The sequence below is a fragment of the Manis pentadactyla genome, chromosome 1, assembly GCF_030020395.1.
Source record: "Manis pentadactyla isolate mManPen7 chromosome 1, mManPen7.hap1, whole genome shotgun sequence".
In the NCBI taxonomy this organism is placed as follows: Eukaryota; Metazoa; Chordata; class Mammalia; order Pholidota; family Manidae; genus Manis; species Manis pentadactyla.
This window is the reverse complement of record NC_080019.1, coordinates 177,484,219-177,504,081: the sequence shown is the minus strand read 5'-3', so window position 1 is coordinate 177,504,081 and position 19,863 is coordinate 177,484,219. Positions and strand designations below refer to the sequence as shown.

The following is a 19,863-nucleotide window of genomic DNA, read 5'->3' as shown; positions in this document are numbered from 1 at the left end:
CCCAGAAGCTCCTCAAACGTGCTGCCTGTGAATGCTTTAGACCTGAGGTGCTGACTTTTAACTCTTTTGTAATACTCCGTTAGTCTTCATTCATTCCATCATTCATTCAATAAACGTACCAACCATGTTAGACGCTACGTATACGCAGAGGTTAGGCGAGGATCCATCCGCCCTGGAAGAGATTCGAAGACTGGTTTGTGGACATAACTTTGTAGTTCAGCCTAAGAAGTACAGTCTGATGGTCACTCCACCACGATTTTTTGACCTTTGCCAATGACAGCGAACCTGTTCTTCAGCGATCTTCCGAACCTCAACTCTGCTCGTTCGCAGCCGGCCAGAGCTCACAGGGAAAGACAGCTATAAGACTACGTCTCCCGGCAGCCTCTGCAGCAGGGCGGTGGAGGCGCGTGCGCAGGCGCGCGGGCCGACCCCCACGCGCAGGCGCACAGAGAGAGCCCGCTGAGCTGGGTCTCGCTGCTGGGTGCGCGGCGGCGAAAGCGAGGCCTGGTGAGCACCGCGGGCGCGCGGGCCGACTCTTCGAGATTGTGTGCGGGGAAAGGCTCGGCGGGCGGGCGAGCAAGCAAGTGGCCCCAGCGTTGGCTCCGGGGGCGGTTGCCTGGAGCCTGGTGAGTGCGGGGGCTGCGCGGCCTCGGCCCCGGCCCCTCCCCCTCCCGCCGGCAGATCCGGTAGTCCTCCGCGGGACCCCGGAGAGGCCCGGGGTGAGGGTGGGCGCCTGTGCTCGAGCTCGCGTTCCTGGGCCCGGGCGCTTGCGGCGCAACCGTGTGTCGGGCCCGGCTGTCCTAGCGGCCGCGCGGGCGGCGGGGAGTGGGGGCGGGGAGCGCTGGTGTGATCGCCCTCGGGAACGCCGGTAGAGGCGGGGCGGGGCGGCGGCGGCGGGGCTGGAGGCAGCGCCGGGGACTGCGGGGCGCCGAGGCAGCGGGGCGGAGAGGAGACGGGCGCCGAGCCTGCGCGGCGGCTCGGGGCGAGCGGGCGGGGGGCGGGGGTGGGCAGCGCGAGCGCCGCGGCTGAGGCGGGAGAGGGCTTGCGGAGGGTGGGGGGCGTGTAAAAATCCTGGCCGAGGCGGGGAGGGACTGTCTCGGGAATTCGCAGGTTGCGGCCCGAGCTGGAGCCGGTGGCCTGGCGGGAGGCGGCGGGGGTGGAGACGGGCGACTGCAGTTTACAGATGTCATAACAACAAGGGCCTGAAGCGGCTGACGGGCGTGGTAATTATAGGAATGACAACTTTGCACAGAGCGTGTGTAAGTGGTGATGTGAGGGAAACAGTGAAGTATTAGCTTAAAATGGGAGGGGTAAACCGAGGGATGACTGGGGTCAGGGAAGTTGTTATAAGGGATGTTTTTAGGTTTGAGTGGAAGTATTCAGTGTCCCACTTTTAACCGAAACATTTCAAAATAATTGATTTTTAAGGGTTTTTAAAGAATAACATTTTAAGCATTTTTTCTGAAACATACTAATAAATTCTTTAGTTTCTCAATCCCATTTTCCTTTAATAGAGAGTTCCTTCAAACTGTTTCTTAGCAGTTGACGAGAAAGTGATTTCCCCCTTCTTGTTGCTTGCTTTAAGGCTCAGTCTTGGCATTGCCATTTCCCGTAACTTGTTCCTGTATTTGTAATATTTTGAAAATAATCAAGTTATTATCCCCACTGTATTTTAAAGATTGGAGAGATGAAATTTTAACTTTTCAAAGGGAAGTGATGATGAACTTTGTTGTATTTTTACTGAGTGGTTTATTCTTAGAAGGCACTGTTTTATGTGTAGTACCTTTTAAGATAGAGGACACGGAAGAGTAAAGGAGTTAATTATTGAGCTGCTTTTCCAGGTACCATGCTAAACACATTATGTTAAAACATCTAATGCTAACAGTAACTGAAGTACATGTACATTTTTTCTATTCTACCAATGAAAGCTTTTTAAGTAACTTCCCTAAGGTCATCCAACTCTTTTTGAAACCAGCCTTAGAACAATCCCTGCCATTTTAAGAATTATTTCTCCTCTCCTTTCATACTTAATGGTTATGGTTTCTTTCTTTAATCATTCCTTCAGTGAATACTCAACGAGTAATCATGTGCCCAGAGACTGAGGGTATTGACATGATCAAGACACTGTTTTGATTTCATGTCTTTCTGGACTTTATAGTGTAAAGGGGAAGACTAACAAATAATATTAATATTGACTACATGACATTTTATCACTCATTATAATTGAGCAGAAACTGTAAAGTACTCTACTAAATAACAAAGGAAGTTCAAATGGAATCAGGCCACAGAAACCTTGAGGGGTTTACAGTTTAGGGAAACAAAGCCCGTGTTTATAATATCCTAGACTAAACTGAATGACAGAAATAAATGCCTCATCTGAAGTCAGTATACTTGTGTTATTCTATGTTAGGCCCTCATAAAAGTTTCTTTACAGAACCGTGATTTAATATTAGGCACCTTGAATTTTATCTAGGAATTAGTACATAAAAGCAGGCAACATAGGAACAGATCTTCATTACTCTCTGAGACATTGTTTATAATTTATTGATCCTTATAGAGATGCTAGAGGCAAATTCTTTTTAAGACCCCAATGATAATGCCTTTTTCTTTTTTTATAAACAAACTGCTCTTAAAAGTCATTTATGTTTTGTAAGCCATCCTGTTTCTCTTTACACGTTGACTGTCAGGTGGCTCAGGGCTTTGTCCAATTTTTATAATTTTCCTTAGCCTCAACTGTGTTATAAATTATATCAGATTGTCTGGAATCGCTCTCAATTGTCTCCTGGACTATTTCCTTTGTTCTCTCTTGCTCTTGATTTTGATTTTACCTTTCCCCTTTCATTTGAGAGTAGTTTATATCTTACTCTTTTTATCTCTGGTGTTTGAATTAATGGTAAAGTCTTGATAATTTATGATGTTTGTGTTTTTAAGTCTGTCAGTTTTTAGAAGTATGTATGAAGACTTTTAATAAATCAAAACTTTTGGCCATGCAAGTAAAGATGACTGACCTAGTGAGAAAGATATTTCCCTATTACTCTTTCTGTTTTAAAATCTGTACTTTGCAGGCATTATGACTTCTGCCATAATAACGGAAGAAAAAATTGGAAATGGTAATTCAATTAGGTGATTTGGGCTGATTTCACTCTATTCTTGCTGCAGTAAGCAGGAGGTGGCCCCAGGTCAACAGGGAGGCCAGATGAGGTTTGCATTAGAAAACAACAGCGATGAAGACTTATGGAATGTACAGGGTTTTTTTGGTTTGTTTGTTTTTAAAAATGTTACTACTATACAAAACAGACATAAATGATAAATTGGTTCTGACTTAGTGTAGTAGACTAATGGGGACAGATCTTGAAAGCAGGCAGTAATCCAGAATGTGGATAATGGGGATGATCGTCACATAACAAGAATAATGCTGTCCTTCGTATGTATGCAAAGATAAGTCTGCTTACTCATCATGATTGATTCAGCATGCGGAGGGGTATGTGCTGAGTGTTCATGAGTCTCTACTCTTCAACAAGGCAGTGTGGGGTCAGAATGGGAATTTATAGTTAGGCAGCAGGAAGAGAGCAGAAGGTTACTAACATCTATTGATGGGTCAAGCACTACTTCAGGTACTTTCACTTAATTGTCCTTGCAAAACCGCTTTGAGGGGGTGGTTTATGTATACAGGGTGGATAGGTAATTTGGGCTACTTTATATAGTAAGTGGTAGAGCTGGGATTTGAACATGGCTGTTGGTGCTGTGTTCACATTAATCACTAAAGCTTGATTTTGTTTTAGTTTGCAGTTCAGTCTCTGCAGCAGAAAAAACTAGATGTATTAAATGCTGCTGTGAAGATCTAATTTACTAAAAGCTGAAAGGCTATTCAGGTTCTTTATTGCCATTAAAAAAATACAATTTTTAAATTAGAATAATATCTGGAAAACAGCTGTCTCCTGTCCCAGCCTCTGCACTTTATAGAGACTACCATTTTCTTTCTTCTAGGTGTTTACTCTTATATACTTATAATAAACACAGCTGGCCCTTGAACAAAGCCTGGGTTAGGTTCACTAACCCCAACACCTCCCAATTGAAAATTCCTGTATAACTGTTGACTCCCCAAAAACTTTACTGTAAATAGCCTATTGTTGACTGGAAGCCTTAATGATAATACAGTCAATTAATGCATATTTTGTGTATGTATTATATACTATATTCTTAAAGTAAGCCAGAGGAAAGAAGAGTTTCTTCAAATTGTTGCAAATCTCCAAAAATGTTTTCAGTATACTTACTGAAAAAAATCTGCACATAGATGGGCCCAAACAGTCCAAACCTGTGTTGTTCAAAGGTAAGTGTAACTTGCTCCTATTGCTATTTCTTGATAGAACAATTTTAGACATTATCTATTGACTTTCCTCCACATATGCATACTGCCTCTCCCATCCTCTCATTATAGTTGTCATAGATATTTATTAAATCAATATTTAATGTGCTTACAATATTATAACTATGTAATAATTACAGCTGAACCATGTAGTATGATAACATTTCTTCTCTTAACCAGTTTTTGTTTTTCCAGGAGTTAATATTTTTCCCTTTCATTTCCTGAGACAGCTGTCTTGGAGCTCTCTCTTTGGTGCTGCTGGTTTCTTTCTAGGCCTATTTCACAGCTGTTCTACTGGAATTCCTCTTTATGTTATCCTTACAATTCTCTTTGCCCCTCTTCTGTATTGGGGTCCTTTGCCCAGATTTACTTAACTTCCTGAGAAAGGGTATCTGGGAAGTAAAAACTGTCTGAGATCTCTCATGATTGGGAAAAAAAAAATTTATTCTTCCTTAACATTCATCAATAATTAGGCTGTATATAAAATTCTGGGCTTAAACAACTTGGAAGTCGTAACTCTTTTTCTGTATTCCAGTATTGCTGTTGAAGTCCAAGGCCCATTCTGATTCTTCATTTATATATGATCTCCTGCTGTCTGTCTTCTAATCTCTAGAAGCTTTTAGGATATTATTATTAACCCCTAAAATTCCATTATTATGTGCCTATATGTGACTTTTTTCCATTTACAAAAAGTGCTCTGCGAACACTTACAAGCTGGAAATTCATGTCCTTTAGTTCTGGGAAATTTCTTCTATTATTACTGTTACTATTTTTTGGACTTTAGGTAAAAAAGCTTGACTTAGTTATGCTTCTAAGTTCTTGACACACTATTGTCAGACCATACAAGGTTGTCTAAAATTTTCATTTCTGAGCCCTGCTTCCATTACCCTTTCCAGCAGAGGCACCCACAGCACTGTGGTTGATACATTCTTTTATTATAGGTGAGCCAATATGTAATATTTAGTGGGGTGTGTATGTATGTATGTAATGACTGATACCTGAGTTGCTTTGCTGGTATCACAAATACACTATGGTAAATATACTCTTCTTACTTGTACATCTTTATGGACCTGTGTGACAAGTTCTCTGGGATATGTACCCAGGAGTGGTGTTCCTGGGTCATAGAATAGGAGAGCTAGTTTATGTGCCTACTAGCAGTGCAGGAGGGTTCTCATTTGCCCATATCTTTGCTGGTACTTTGTTTTTTCCCACCAGTTTTTCCCAGTCTGATAGATATGAAGTGGTATCTGATTGTTTCAATTTACATTCTCTGATTACTGATGAGTTTGAGAATATTTTGGATCCATTCAGGTTTTCCCTTTTGATAATTATCTATTTTGTTATTTGTCTAGCTTTTCTTTGGTTTTTCCTTTCTTCCTTTCTGTTTTGTAGAAGTTCCTGGTGGAGGCTATATTTGAAATGGTCTGTTGATTTTAGACTGGGAAAGTATCTTCTCTAATTATGTTAATTTTGTCACATGGTGTCTTTCATGAGTGGATAGTGTGAAGTATCCATTGTTTCTTTGATAATCTCTTCCTTACCAGTTTTTTGTTTTCTTGGAATTTGTATTATTTGGGTATTGGAACTCTGGTTGTTCTTTTAATTTTCTTTTCCCTATTTTTTATCACTTAGTCTTTTCTGTTTCATGAGAGATTTTCTCAGTGTTACTTCCAAGCCTTCTATTGAATTTTTAATTTCTAGCTATACGTAAAATGTAGTATCTTTATATTGTTTCATAGATACTATAATCCTTCTGAGGATATTAATAATAGTTTAGTTTTGTTTTAGTTTAATTTTGTTCCCCTCATTGCTATCTTTCTTTCAAATTCCTTTTGTTTCCATTACTGTCTGTTCTCTATTGAGGCTTTTCTAGATGTTGGTAACATTATGGCTGTACATTCGCATTTAAGAATGAAGTGCTAAAAACCCAAATTGGAAGCTGTATAAGTGTGGCTTGTTAAAGGATGAACAGGGTAATGGGCGGCCATTTATGGGCAGAGGGGACACTCATCTTTTCTCTTGGCCTGGTCAGCTTTCTTGAAAAAGAGCGCTTCCAATCTCTGGCCTGGAGGATATATACCTGGCTGCTATGTTTTGAAAACTCATCTCAGGAAAAGAGCTGGGGTTCTCACCTGTTAATTGTGTTCATGTAATCCTGTTTTTTTATATAGCATCTCACTCCACTCTCTCCTGTACTGGAGTCCCCACTTTAGAGCCCCTCTAATTTAGTTACTGAAGAGTGATCCTCTCAACATCTGTAGGGGTTGAGGAGGGATGATTGCCTGGCTGTGCACAATGGGTGAGGAAATCTGGGTGTAATGGTTGTTTTGTACACTTTCAGCTAACTTTACAGTTTTGAATCCCATTCTTCAGAAATGCCTGGGGAGCTTCTGGGTCTGTGAAGACTCCTGTTTGTGGGCAGTGTGAGTCAGCTTCTTTGCAGGTACTTAGGCTTTAGAGTTCTCCACTTTGCTAGTAAAATACCATTTGACTGTGTTTACAGCTTCTAAAAAGGTTTTGACTTCTCATCTATCATCTGTGATTCTCTCCTGATCTATTTTCTGGTTCATTCGTTTAAAAAAATTTATAATTTTAGGATGGATTAATCTACTAAATCCACCATTTTATTTTTTTATATAAAGTCTTTATTTTCTGGTCTGTTCAGTCTTTCCATAGCATTTGAGCAACTGCTGTATGTTCAGTACTATGCTTAGTGTTGAAGATTAAAATTAAATTTCTGAGTTTTGAGTATTTAATATAATTTGGGAAGAAAGGTACATCCTGTATGTGCTAATTCTTAATTTGAAATATTAAAACCCTTATAAGTGTACATGTAATAGATATATTACAGAAATTATTAAATTCAGTAATGACTGTGAGTCAGATAAAGACAAGTTTGCATTTTTTTAACCATTATGGAACCGTTTATGCCAATTTTGGGGAAGATATTTATATATTAAAAAACATCAACTATAAGGGAAGACATAGTCTTGCTCTTTCATAAAAACCTAAAGTATACAATCAGAACTTTGATGAAATAACAGCTTGTTGAGTTGATAAAATTCTAGCCAAAAATAGATTCAGTGTTGTAGATAGGGTAGGAAGCTTCATTTGTAGTGAACATACGCTTTCAGCTCTACTTTTTGAAAGCTTTTCTTACTATGTAATTTGTATATTGCTTAGTGTAGAAAATTGGAAGCTAAGGAAAAATATGTCCACTCAAAGTTTTTGTATTCTAATTTATGAAAATTTAAAAAGTATGGAGAAAATATAAGTTGGGTTTTTGTTCCCAGTACCCAGATTTTTCATATGTTAGTGTCCTGTTTTTCTCATTTCTCAGTGTATTATGTTCATTTCCCATACCTAAGCCCTCATTTTGGAATTTTTGCTTTTACAGTTTTTCATTTAATCAGTTACATGCTAGTGAACATTTTTATACATACTGCTGATTTAATTTTTTTCTTTTTTATTGATTTTATTTCTTTTAGATGAGTTCCAAAAGTGGAATTACTGCATCCTAGGGTGTGGATTCCTAAAACCCTTGGTAAATATTTTCCCTTAAATGTTTGGATATTGACAGGGTCTTTGGGGAGCCTAGCAAATTGGTAACCCAAAGGTACTAGAAGGTGAGGTCAGAATTGAAGGTCGAGGTTATAGTTACATCTCAGTGGAAGAAAGTCTGATGTTGGGGCATGAGAGAAAATAGAGGTTTCTGTTAGATTAATGGGGTTAGATCTATAAGATGTAACCAGAGATGGGCACTTGTGAATCATATCTGCAGCATTGATTTGTCATAGGGGTGGCTTATGTCAGGGTTTTTCAAATTTTGCCCCCATTGAATAGCTAGAATGTTGTCACTAAAATAAAGGTACTTTAATTATTTTACAAGAAGAAAATGGGTAGGATATTTTCCATTTTATTTTTCTACTCTGATTTTTATTAAAATCTTTTAAAAGGGCCTGCTACCACTTAACTAGAAGTTGATCACCACTGATACTTAATTTTTACAGATGACCTAAATTCATTTTTAGATTTTAACTATATAACTTGCTCATTTTGTCATGCTTTCTTGCAGTTTTGGTTTTTTAATACCAAATGCATGTCATGTTTTCTAATAAAATTGTGCTTACTTTACTTTATATGATGGAATTGAATGTATTAGCATTTTATGGTGTTGCACAAAGAATATTGTGAATGTTAAATACTGAATGTTTAGCTCGTGTTTGGGATTTACTGACTGGGTGGATTGACTCAGCACACTGAATATATACTGTCTTCAGTATAATAAAAATATAAAAAGATCTATACTCAGTTTGTTGGGTATAGATTGGTGGAGAATGGAGAGAGTATTGAATGAATCAAGGCCAAGGGATCTTGTAGGACAAAGTTGTTAAGATCTGATCTAAGTGCTAAAGATTCATTCTGGGTCCTTAGGTAATACAGTGAAAAAGGTGTTGAGGTTAATCTGAGAGCTGTGTGAAGGATGAGTTGAAGAACAGAGAATCTGAGGTTGAGGAAGGGTGGGTTAGAGCTGTTGCAGTTATCTATAGGATGACAAGGACCTGGACCAGACTGGTGGCAGTGAGGATAGATAGGAATAGATAAAACCAAAACTTTGGATGGAATAATAAGCAAAATTTGATACTTAACTACATGGATATAAAGGAGATAATAGAAGATCTTATTTTGCAAGAGCAGATTGCATTTCTATTTCACCACCAGTTTGCATCTTGTTTTTAAGTTCATTGCTTTTTTGCCTTACTCTAGAAGACGAGAGAAAAATAAGGCATAATGGCTTTAATTTTAAAGTCTTCTGCTTCCTGGGAGGGTACTTTGAAAAATTATTGATAATTAAGTTTTTAAATTGCTAGGTGATAGTATCCTAAACATATTTGCTTAGGATAAATATAATTTTCTCATACTATTGTTTTGTTGTTCCTCTCATAAACCTTATAGATTTTACTTCATTTCTTTGTTATCAAAACTCTCTTTAGTTTATCTTAAGCCTACATTTCATTTGTAATTTTGCATTATTTTACAACAAAACTTTTGTTCCACTATAGTGATCTGCAATTGCAGATGCATATCATAAGTCATTTGGGAATCTTTAAGAGATAAAACAGAACACTAGAGAGTTTGTATATGCCTTAGACCTATTGTAATCAAGTTCTTTGTAGGACAGTTGAGGCAGCTGTTCTTCAAAAAGCTCTTCCATGTGTGACAAATATAATTTCCTCTTTCCCCCACAAAGAGGGAAACCACCCAATCTCATTTATGAATGCTGAAGAAATCTTTTTAAGATTTTTTTTTTTGAATATAGACTTTATTTTTTAGAGCAGTTTTAGGTTCACAGCTGAATTGAATGGAAAGCCCTCCGCCAATCTCCCCAACCATCAACATTTGCATCAGAGTGGTACGGTTGTTATAAGTAAACCAACACTGACACATCATTGTCACCCAAAAGTCCATAGTTTACATTAGGGCTCATTCTGGGTGTGTACTGTGGGTTTTGAAAAATGTATAATAACATGTATGAACCATTTTAATACCATACAGAATAGTTTCACTGCCCTAAAAATCCTCTGTGCTCTGCTATACATCCCTCTACTCCTCAAATCCCTGGCAACCACTGATCTTTTAATTGTCTCTATAGTTTTGCCTCTTCCAGTATGAATTCATATAAATTGAAAGCATACCCACATGTTTTTTGAAAATCTCTCTGTGAAAAACAAAATACCCTTGTCACTCACAAAGAGAAGAGGAGGAAGATACACTAAATAATCTCATTTATGGATACAAGTGTAAAAATTTTTAACATTAACAGATGGAATTTAAAAGAATGATAGCCATGACCAGGTGTGTTTGTTCCTAGAATCAAGAATCATTCATTATTAAGAAGTCTGTCATTCATATTTAATAGGAAAAAGAGATAAACAACGAACATTTTAATAACTGCCAAAAAGGCATTTGATAGAATTCAACACACGTCAGGTTTTAAAAATTTTAGTAGAAGAACAAAATTCTAAAGTAGAAGTTCTAAAATTCATATGGAACCACAAAATACCCCAAATAGCCAAAGCAATCCTGAGAAGGGAGAATAAAGCTGGGGGGATTATGCTTCCCAACTTCAGACTCTACTCCATAGCCATAGTAATCAAGACAATTTGGTACTGGCACAAGAACAAACTCACAGATCAATGGAACAGAATAGAGAGCCCTGATATAAACCCAAGCATATATGGTTAATTAATGTATGATGAAGGAGCCGTGAATATATAATGGGAAAATGACAGCCTCTTCAGCAACTGGTGTTGGCAAAACTGAACAGCTACATGTAAGAGAATGAAATGGGGTTTATTGTCTAACCCCATACACAAAAGTAAACTTGAAATGAATCAAAGACCTGAATGTAAGTCATGAAACCATAAAACTCTTAGAAGAAAACATAGGCAAAAAATCACTTGAATATGAACATGAGCAACTTTTTCCTGAACGCATCTTCTCGGGCAATGGAAACAAAAACAAAAATGAACAAATGGGACTACATCAAACTAAAAAGCTTCTGTACAGCAAAGGACATACCATCAGTAGAACAAAAAGGCATTCTACAGTATGGGAGAATATATTCATAAATGACATCTGACAAGGGGTTAACATCTACAATATATAAAGAACTCAGATGCCTCAACACCCAAAAAACAAATAACCCGATTAAAAAATGGGTGGATGATCTGAACAGACACCTCTCCAAAGAAGAAATTCATATGGCTAACAGGCACATAATGAGATGCTCCACATCACTAATTATCAGGGAAATGCAAATTAAAACCACAATGAGATACCACCTCACACCAGTTAGGATGGCCAACATAGAAAAGACTAGGAGTAACAAATGCTGGCGAGGATGTGGAGAAAGGGGAACCCTCCTAAACTGCTGGTGGGAATGTAAACTAGTTCAACCATTGTGAAAAGCAATAATGGAGGTTCCTCAAAAACTAAAAATAGAAATACCATTTGACCCAGGAATTCTACTCCTAGGAATTTACCTGAAGAAAACAAGATCCCAGATTCAAAACGATATATGCACCCCTATGTTTTTCACAACACTGTTTACAGTAGCCAAGAGATGGAAGCAACCTAAGTGTCCATTAGTAGATGAATGGATAAAGAAGATGTGGTATATATACACAATAAAATATTATTCATCCATAAGAAGAAAACAAATCCTACCATTTGCAACAACATGGATGGAGCTAGAGGGTATTACGCTCAGTGAAATAAGCCAGGCGGAGAAAGACAAATACCAAATGATTTCACTCATTTGTGGAGTGTAACAACAAAACAAAACTGAAGAACAAAACAGCAGTAGACTCACAGACTCCAAGAAGAGATTACCAAAGGGAAGAGGGGAGGGAGGGAGGGAGCAGGGGATTAAAGGGCATTATGATTAACACATAATGTATGTGGGTCACTGGGAAGGCAACATAGCACAGAGAAGTAGTGACTCTGTAGCTTCTTACTACACTGATGGACAGTGACTGCGGTGTGTGTGGGGGACTTGATAATATGAGTGAATGTAGTAACCACACCTACAGTGTTGCTCATGTGAAACCTCCAGAAGATTGTATCAATGATACCTAAGAATAAAAAAAAAAATTTAGTGGAATAGGTATAGATGGGTATCTGCACAATACTGCAACACAACTGGTAGGAATATATGATGGTTACATCCACTTTAGGAAACAGTTTGTTCCTTATAAAGTTAAACATATACTTACTATATGACCCAGCAGTCTCACTTCTAGGTGTCTACCCAAGAAAGATGAAGGCATTCATCCACACAGAAACTGTATGTGAATGTTTATAGTGGCTTATTCATAATCACTAAAACTGGCAAATAACCCAAATGTCTATCATCTGGTGAATAGGTAAGTTGTGGAATACAGTGGAATACAATTCAGCAATAAAAGGAATGAATTACTGATAGATGCAACAACATGGATGAATGTCAAATTAGTTAATAGAGAAGTCACACTCAGGAGGCTACATACTGTAGTTCTATGTATTTGACTTCTGAAAATGCAAAACTATTGGGACAGAAAATGTCAGTAATTGTCTGGGTTTGGAGGGGAGTGGATTTACCAGAAAGGGACCTGACATAACTTTCTGTAGTAAAGAAAATCTTTTCTATATTAATTATGGTATTTACTTAAATGGTAAATTTTACTATATGTAAATTTTACCTCAATAAACCTGACTTTAAAAAAAATCCAGTATCATGCTTAGTGGTAAAACACTAGACATAGACCGAAATTAGAAATGAGATAAAAATGCCAACTCTAACTTACTGCTTGATGTTTGGGAAGTACTAGCTAATATTTTAAGATGGGAGGTGAAATGGCATACAAACAGAATGGAGGAGCCAAAGATTATTTTTTTCTAGAGATAATTAGATGATAAGAATGTCACCTTTAAGTATCAAACAGTTTAGTAGCTGATTTAATTCACTGGTTGGCTTTAATATATGGTAATAAGTAATTTTCATATGTGTAAGAATAAGTCAATTAGAATATGATGTAAGGGGATTTCACATTTATTGTGACACAGAAGATAAATGGAAACATTTAATTCTTGACTAAGAAGACTCAATATTGTAAAGATGTTAAGTTTCTTTAATATGGGCATTGAATGCTATCTGAATATCAAAGGACTTTTTTTCTTAACAGCAAAGAAAAGATTACCTGGACCAAGGGTTCTCAAATTTTTTGGCCTCAGAACTTCTTTCCATTCTTAACTTATTTAGGATCCCAAATAACTTACGTTTATGTTATTGTTTTGTACCTGTTAATATTTACTGTATTAGGAATTAAAACCAATTTTTAAAACACAGGAGTACACAGTGCACATTCCTTTAGGTGTCTAAGAAGTGATGATGCCATCATGTCACAAAGCCTGTGAAAAATTACAACAAAGTGAAAAAAGCAAATACCATCTTAGTTGTATCATGAGAAGCATTTTTTTTCACATGTATTGTCAGATATGGAAAAGTTTGAGTCATGGGTTAGTCATAGTGGTGGGAATCTGGTACACTTAGGGGATAGTTTGACAGTAACAGAATTTTAAGTGTATGTACTTTGACCTTTAGGTTCCACTGTTTAGAATTCACTTATAGATATAATTGCAAAATATGTGCAAATACATGAAAATATTAATTACAGCATTTTTTGTGATCGAAATTGGAGACAAGCCTGATTATCAGTGATGTGTGGGGTCTTGTTATGGTACAAAAATTAATTACTATATTAGTTAAAAAATGAATTAACTGAATAGGTGTTGATATAGAAAGTTGTCCAAAATTGAAGCTAAGTGTAGACCTATGTGTATAATTATCAGTGTATGAGAAAAACCAAAAGGATATGTGTATACTTGTATAACCAATTTTTTTAAAGTATATAGATAACTTTATGGTAGTTACCTTTAAAAACCAGGGGAGGCACATGTCATTTTTCTGTTTATACACTTCCATGTTATTTATATTATTTTTGAAATTGTTTTCCTTTTCATAGGGAAGACTATTTCAGGGGCACAAGTTGCACTGTATAGATGGTAGAAATTTTTAGTTTGAGTGTTGGAGTCATTTGTAACTTCTTGGATACCAGAATATAACAAAAATGTATGAAAGAAAAATAAAGCCAAGAGGCCCTGGCATTTCTCACATCTGCCTATTCCTTTTGAAGAACAGTGACTTTGATCAAATGGGCCTTATTGCTGTTCCTCATCAGTTGTTCTTTGTAATGTCTGTTCCTTTATTTTGTACTCATCTCTCTGTTTTGTGGGTGTTTCTCTTCCAGCCTCAACTGCTAAAATCCTATCTGTCCTTCTTAATCTAGCTGAAACACCATCTTTATGAAGCCATTGCTGATAACTTTAGTTGGAAAAGGCCTTATTCTGAACCCTTTCAGAACTATTTATAGGCATTTCTTCATTATACAAATACTAAGACTTAGCTGTGGATACGGGCCAGACAGGGAGGTATGCCTTCATATGTTCTCTTCACCTCTTAAGGTTATCATCTCCACTGTGTAAATGAGGATACCAAGATTCATAAAAGTTTACTGCTTTCCCTACAGCATTGTGCTAAGAACTTTATTTGGAAACAGGGCTTCAAGGCCAGACCTTCTTTGGACTTGCTTCTTAAGTCATTTTAAGAAAAGGAATTTTTCTTAAATTAAAAAAATTATTTGAAGTAATTTCAACCTTACAGAAGTTTCAAGGACTGTACAAAGATTACCTGTTTACCCTTCATCCACTTCCCCAACTGTTCATTTTATCTTTTACTCCATTTGTTTTATCATTTATTCTTTCTCTCTGTATATGTGTACTTGTGTTCCCAACAGTGCCTTTCCTTAATGATTGGTCCTTCAGCTCCATGTTGAATACAGGCTTCCAATTAAATCAAATTGGTTTTTGGTCTTACTAAACTGTATCCAGGTCTTGCCCTGTTAAAGGCTTTTTCTTTCCTTTGACCTAAGATTTTTGATTCTTGAATTTGGATCATGATTGCAGCACTGCTATTATGCTATATTGTGGCATTTCAGAGCCAACATGCCGCATACTTCTTTTCCCTCTATTATTTCTCAGCACTGTTAAATATGATTCCTTCAGAATTATTTGCAAAGTCTCATCTGTATTGCACCCACCTTTCAGAGTAATAAAGCCCAGTCTGACAGAATAATTACTGGGCGTATGTATTAGTCTGCTTGGGCTGCCGTAAAAAAGTGCCACAGATTGGGTGGCTTAAACAACAGAAGTTCATTTTCTCACAGTTCTGGGGGCTACAAGTCCAAGATAAGGTGACAGGGGGCTTGGTTTCTGGTGAGGCCTCTCTTCCTGACTTGCAGATGACCACCACCTCTTTGTGTCCTTACATGGCCTTTTCTCTGTGCACATGTAGAGAGAGATAGGCAGAAAGATATCTCTGGTGTCTCTTCCTCCTCTTATAAGGACACCAGTCTTATTTGAATTAGGGTCACCCTTATGACTTCATTTAACCGTACCTCCTTAAAGGCCCTAGATCTAAATATGGTCACACTGGGAGTTATAGCTTTAATATATGAATATGGGGGTTGGGGTACAACTCAGTCCATAACAATAGAGCACCAGGTTTATAATCTAGAGGTTATATCCTTGCCCTGTCTTGTATTAAGTATGTAACCCTGTCCAAGTCACTTAACCTGTCTTGAGTTTCCTGAATCCTTACTGATAAAGGATGAAAATAATAATTCTTGCCCTATAGGTTGATTGAGAGCCAGGTAAAATAGGTGATTTGACACATTATAAATTAATGATTATTAACCAAGGCTTGCATCAAGATCATCTTAAAAATAGCTGTTCTTGTGACTTCCAGCCTGACAGTATTAGGAGCTCAGCACAGAACCCACTTCCTAGTAAAACTGTGGAAGGCTGTTAAAACTACTATATAAAGCCTCTGGGTATGGTCTTAGGGTATACAGTAATTGAAGAGCTTCCAGTTGGAGAGGAAGTTTTCTTCTTGGGAGGAGCAGGGCCTCAAGATCTCTCACCTGCCCCTGGCTGCTGCTGGGAGGCTAAGTTCTGGGCAAATGTAGTAGAAAGGTTGGGGACTCTCTTCTGCCGAGTCCCTGTATGTGGAACAGAGGCTCTGCTTTGGGTGCAGAGCTACTGAGAGTATTAGGTAACAGATCACCTTTCTCCTTGCAAGGTGATGGTTTCACATTGGGAGAGACCAGCTGAGAACACCTCAGGCTACTGCCTACCCCTACCAAATACTCAGCTCCTAAAGGGGCTGTTACTCAGAGAAGTGTGCTGTTGTCTACATTCCCAGTTTGAGATAGCTGGTTCAGAGATTTTGTCTGGGGACAAGGGGGAGAAGCAGGTCATAAAACAGCACCTGATCTTTTTCTCAGGGAACTGACTTCACTTGCAAGAGAGCTGGAGAAGTTAAAACCTAAGGGTGCTCTTAAGAACAGTGGAGATGGAGATTGTGGTGGAAGGAAGTTGGGAGATTTTGTTAATGGCCGAGGTGCTGTTTTTCCCAGAATCGTATCTTGGAGGTGATGAAAAATGAAGCCAGTGGACGAGTATGGAGCAACCAGCAAAGTTTTTAATGAGAAGTGAAAAGAAAAGGGCTCCTGCTAATCAGGCGGGCTTCCTGGGAGGATGCTGTTGGAGCTGCAGTGTCTAGGAAACTATGGAAAAATTCACATGATTGGGGGCTTGTTGCTAGGGTTGAGCTGGATTCAAAAGAAAAAAACCCTTGTTTTTCAGGCTGAGTTTTCCAGATGTCCAGGTTGTGGCTTCTTGTTTACTGTGAAACCTTGACGCTACGTCCCTCCTGATTGTAATTTACCAGGACCATGAAACTTATGGGGGCTTCGAACTCTATCTGCCTGCATCCCACTAACACCTGCCTCAACTTGTAGACCTGAGAAAATACCAGCTAAACTGCAGGCTGGTTAGTTTGCAGGACAGAACTAGGATAAAGCCACAGCTGGAAGGATCCTTCATGGGTCAGAGTGAAAGTAAAAAACTGACCTCTGGAACTAGTCCTTCAAAGGAGCCTGAATTGGATTCCTTTGTAGAGCAGTTTATGCTGGAGGCCATTGTTGAAAACAGTATAGCAATCAGCTGGCAATTAGTGGAGATTAGCATCTGTGAGTGGTCAGGGAAAGAGAGCCCTGCCAAACTTGTTATGGGAAGGTGACTGGGCATATATAGGATACGCCTGTCTGAGCACCAACATCAGGGGCTTAATGCTGCAGGGGTGGGGGTGGGAATAGGCTCACAAACTACTAAAGAAATAAGCAAATAAGAGAAAACCTTGGTTGGGGGGAACATTAGTACCCAGAGTTGCCACAAAGTATTATATAAAATGTCGAGTTTCCAACAAAAATAAAAGACAAGCAAAAAACCTAGAAAAGTATGGCTAGTACACTGGGGATAAAGCAGACAACAGAAACTGCCTGTGAGAGTGACCAAATATTGGATTTAACAGGTAGACTTTGAAGTAGCCATTATAAATATGTTCAGAGAGTCAAAGGAAACCTTGATTAAAGAAAGGAAGGCATTATGACAACATATCAGATAGAGACTATCAAAAAAGATCAAATTCTAAAGAAGAACTGAGTGGAAATTATTATAATAGAGTTGAAAAGTAACATAATTGATGAAAAATGAATTAGGGGGCTCAGTAGTAGATTTGAACTAGTAGAAGAAAAAGTGATCTTGCCAACAGATTGGTAGAAATGCAAGGAAAGGAAAGAAAAAAATTATAAGAGGCTCAGAGAAATGTGGGGCACCATTAAGTAAGTGCACCACAACACACATAATGAGTAGCAGTAGAAGAGGGGAGAGAAAAGAATAGCAGAAAAAGTATTCAAGGAAATAATGGCTGAAAATTTCTCACATGTATTGAAAAACACTGACCTATACATCTAGGGAACCCAAAGAACTTTAGTTAGGATTGATACAAGAAAATCCACAAATGGACTCATCAGTGTAAAAATGTTGACAATTAAAGAGGAGAAAATCTTCAGAGTAGCAGGAGAAAAGCTACCAGTTACTTATAAGGGAATCCTCATAAGAAGATAATAACTTGATAAAAATAACAGCTGACTTCTCAGCAGAAACAACAGAGGACAGAGAGTGGAATATATATACACTTAGTTCACTCTTGAACAGTGTGGAACTGTGTGGGTACACTTAGATGTGGATTTTTTTTTCCAGTAAGTGTATTGGAGATTTGTGACAATTTGAAAACTTTTTCTTGCTTTCTTGTAAGAGTACAATATATAATACATATACCATACAAAATATGTTAATCAACTGTTTATGTTATCAGTAAGTCTTCCAGTCAGCAGTAGATTATTGTAGTTAAGGTTTTGGGGAGTCAAAAGTTACATGCAAATTATGGACTGCACGGAGGTAGGCATCCCAAAACCTCACATTGTTCAATGGTCAACTGTACTCAGACAGATATTATCAGCCAGAAGTCCTTTATTTACAGCAAAACTTTTTTTTTTTTAAATGAGGTGAAATAGACTCTCCCAGAAGGAAAAAAACTAGATTTGTTAACTAGCAGACTGCCTTGCAAGAATGCTAAAGAAAGTTCTTTAGGCTGAAAGCAAATGACCCCAGATGATAATTCAAATCCACACAGAGTGTACCAGTAAAAGCATTATAACCACATATTTTTCTCCTTTTTTCTTAAAATTGATTTAAAAAGCAGCTGTGTAAAATAATATGTATGTAGTGCATCCTAGGGCCTGTAATATATAGCAGTGTAATGTATTTTTAGCTTATCTGCCAAAAATAGCACAGAGATGGTGAGTGGAAGCGAAGATAGGTTAAGCCAAGGAAATGACTATAGATGGTAAAGTAATATAACTTTTGTTGGGTTTGTAACAGTAATAAATGTAATGTGTATAACAACAATACCATAAAATGGAGGAAAAGAGAATAGAGTTGTAAAGCATAACAGTTCTATATCTTATTGGAATTAAGCTAGTATAACTCCAAAGCTGATTCTGATGAGTTAGGGTATCGGTAAGCCATTAAGCAACCACTAGGGGAAAAAAAGGTAAAAACACAATGAAAAGCTCACTAAAGAAATTTAAGTGCTTCATTAGAAAATACTTAATGCAAAAGAAAACAGCAAAAGAGTAATAACAGAAAAGACATGAAAAACAGAAAACAAAAAATGAAAACCATAAATCCAACAGTATCAATAACATTAAATATGAATTTATTAAACAATCCATTGCCTAAAAAGGCAGAGGTTGGTAGACTCAATCTAACTATATGCAGTTTATAAAAGACATACTTTAGGTTTAAAGATGCAAATACATTGAAAAGTACAGGATGGAGAAAGATATAAACAACTATAGGAGAGCTGGAGTGAACTCTATTAATATAAGAGAAAATGGACTTTAAAACAAAAAATGTTACTAGAGATAAGGGATATTTTATGATGAAAGGGTCAGTCCACTAGAAAGATAAAACGGTTATAAATATATATGTATCTAATAATACCCTCAAAATACAGGAAGCAAAACTAACATAAATGAAGGGAGAACTAGACAAATTCAACAGTAATGTTTGGGAGACTTCAGTAATCCACTTTAAGTAGTGGACAGAAACCACAGGTGTAAAATCATCAAAGAAACAAAACTATAAACCCAGCAGACTCAAGCAGACATCTAAAGAACACACCAGCAACAGCAGAATATACGTTCTTTTTAAGTCCATGTGGGGCATTTTCCAGGATAGATCATATGCTGGGCCATAAAACAAACCTTTATACATTCGGAAGGATTGAAATAATACAAAGGATGTTCTTTGACAACATTGGAAAGAAATTACAAATCAACGATAGACAGATTTTGGGAACTCACCAATATGTGTAAATTAAACAATACACTCCTAAATAACCATTGGGTGAAAGAAGAAATAAAAAAGGA

General features: G+C 37.6%; 1 protein-coding gene across 3 annotated transcripts in view; it reads left to right on the top strand.

Annotated features, from left to right (window-relative positions):
- The first annotated feature begins 438 nt into the window (after positions 1-438).
- The window catches only part of KPNA1 (karyopherin subunit alpha 1), a 90,568-nt gene continuing 71,143 nt past the window's right edge, over positions 439-19,863 (top strand). Inside the window, exons 1-2 of one of the 3 annotated variants that reach the window (XM_036883352.2) lie at positions 439-626; positions 7,855-7,910. The gene's annotated coding sequence lies outside the window, so the exon portion shown is untranslated. The remainder of the gene's footprint in view (positions 627-7,854; positions 7,911-19,863) is intronic. The other 2 variants (XM_036883351.2, XM_036883353.2) reach the window with 2 other exon arrangements.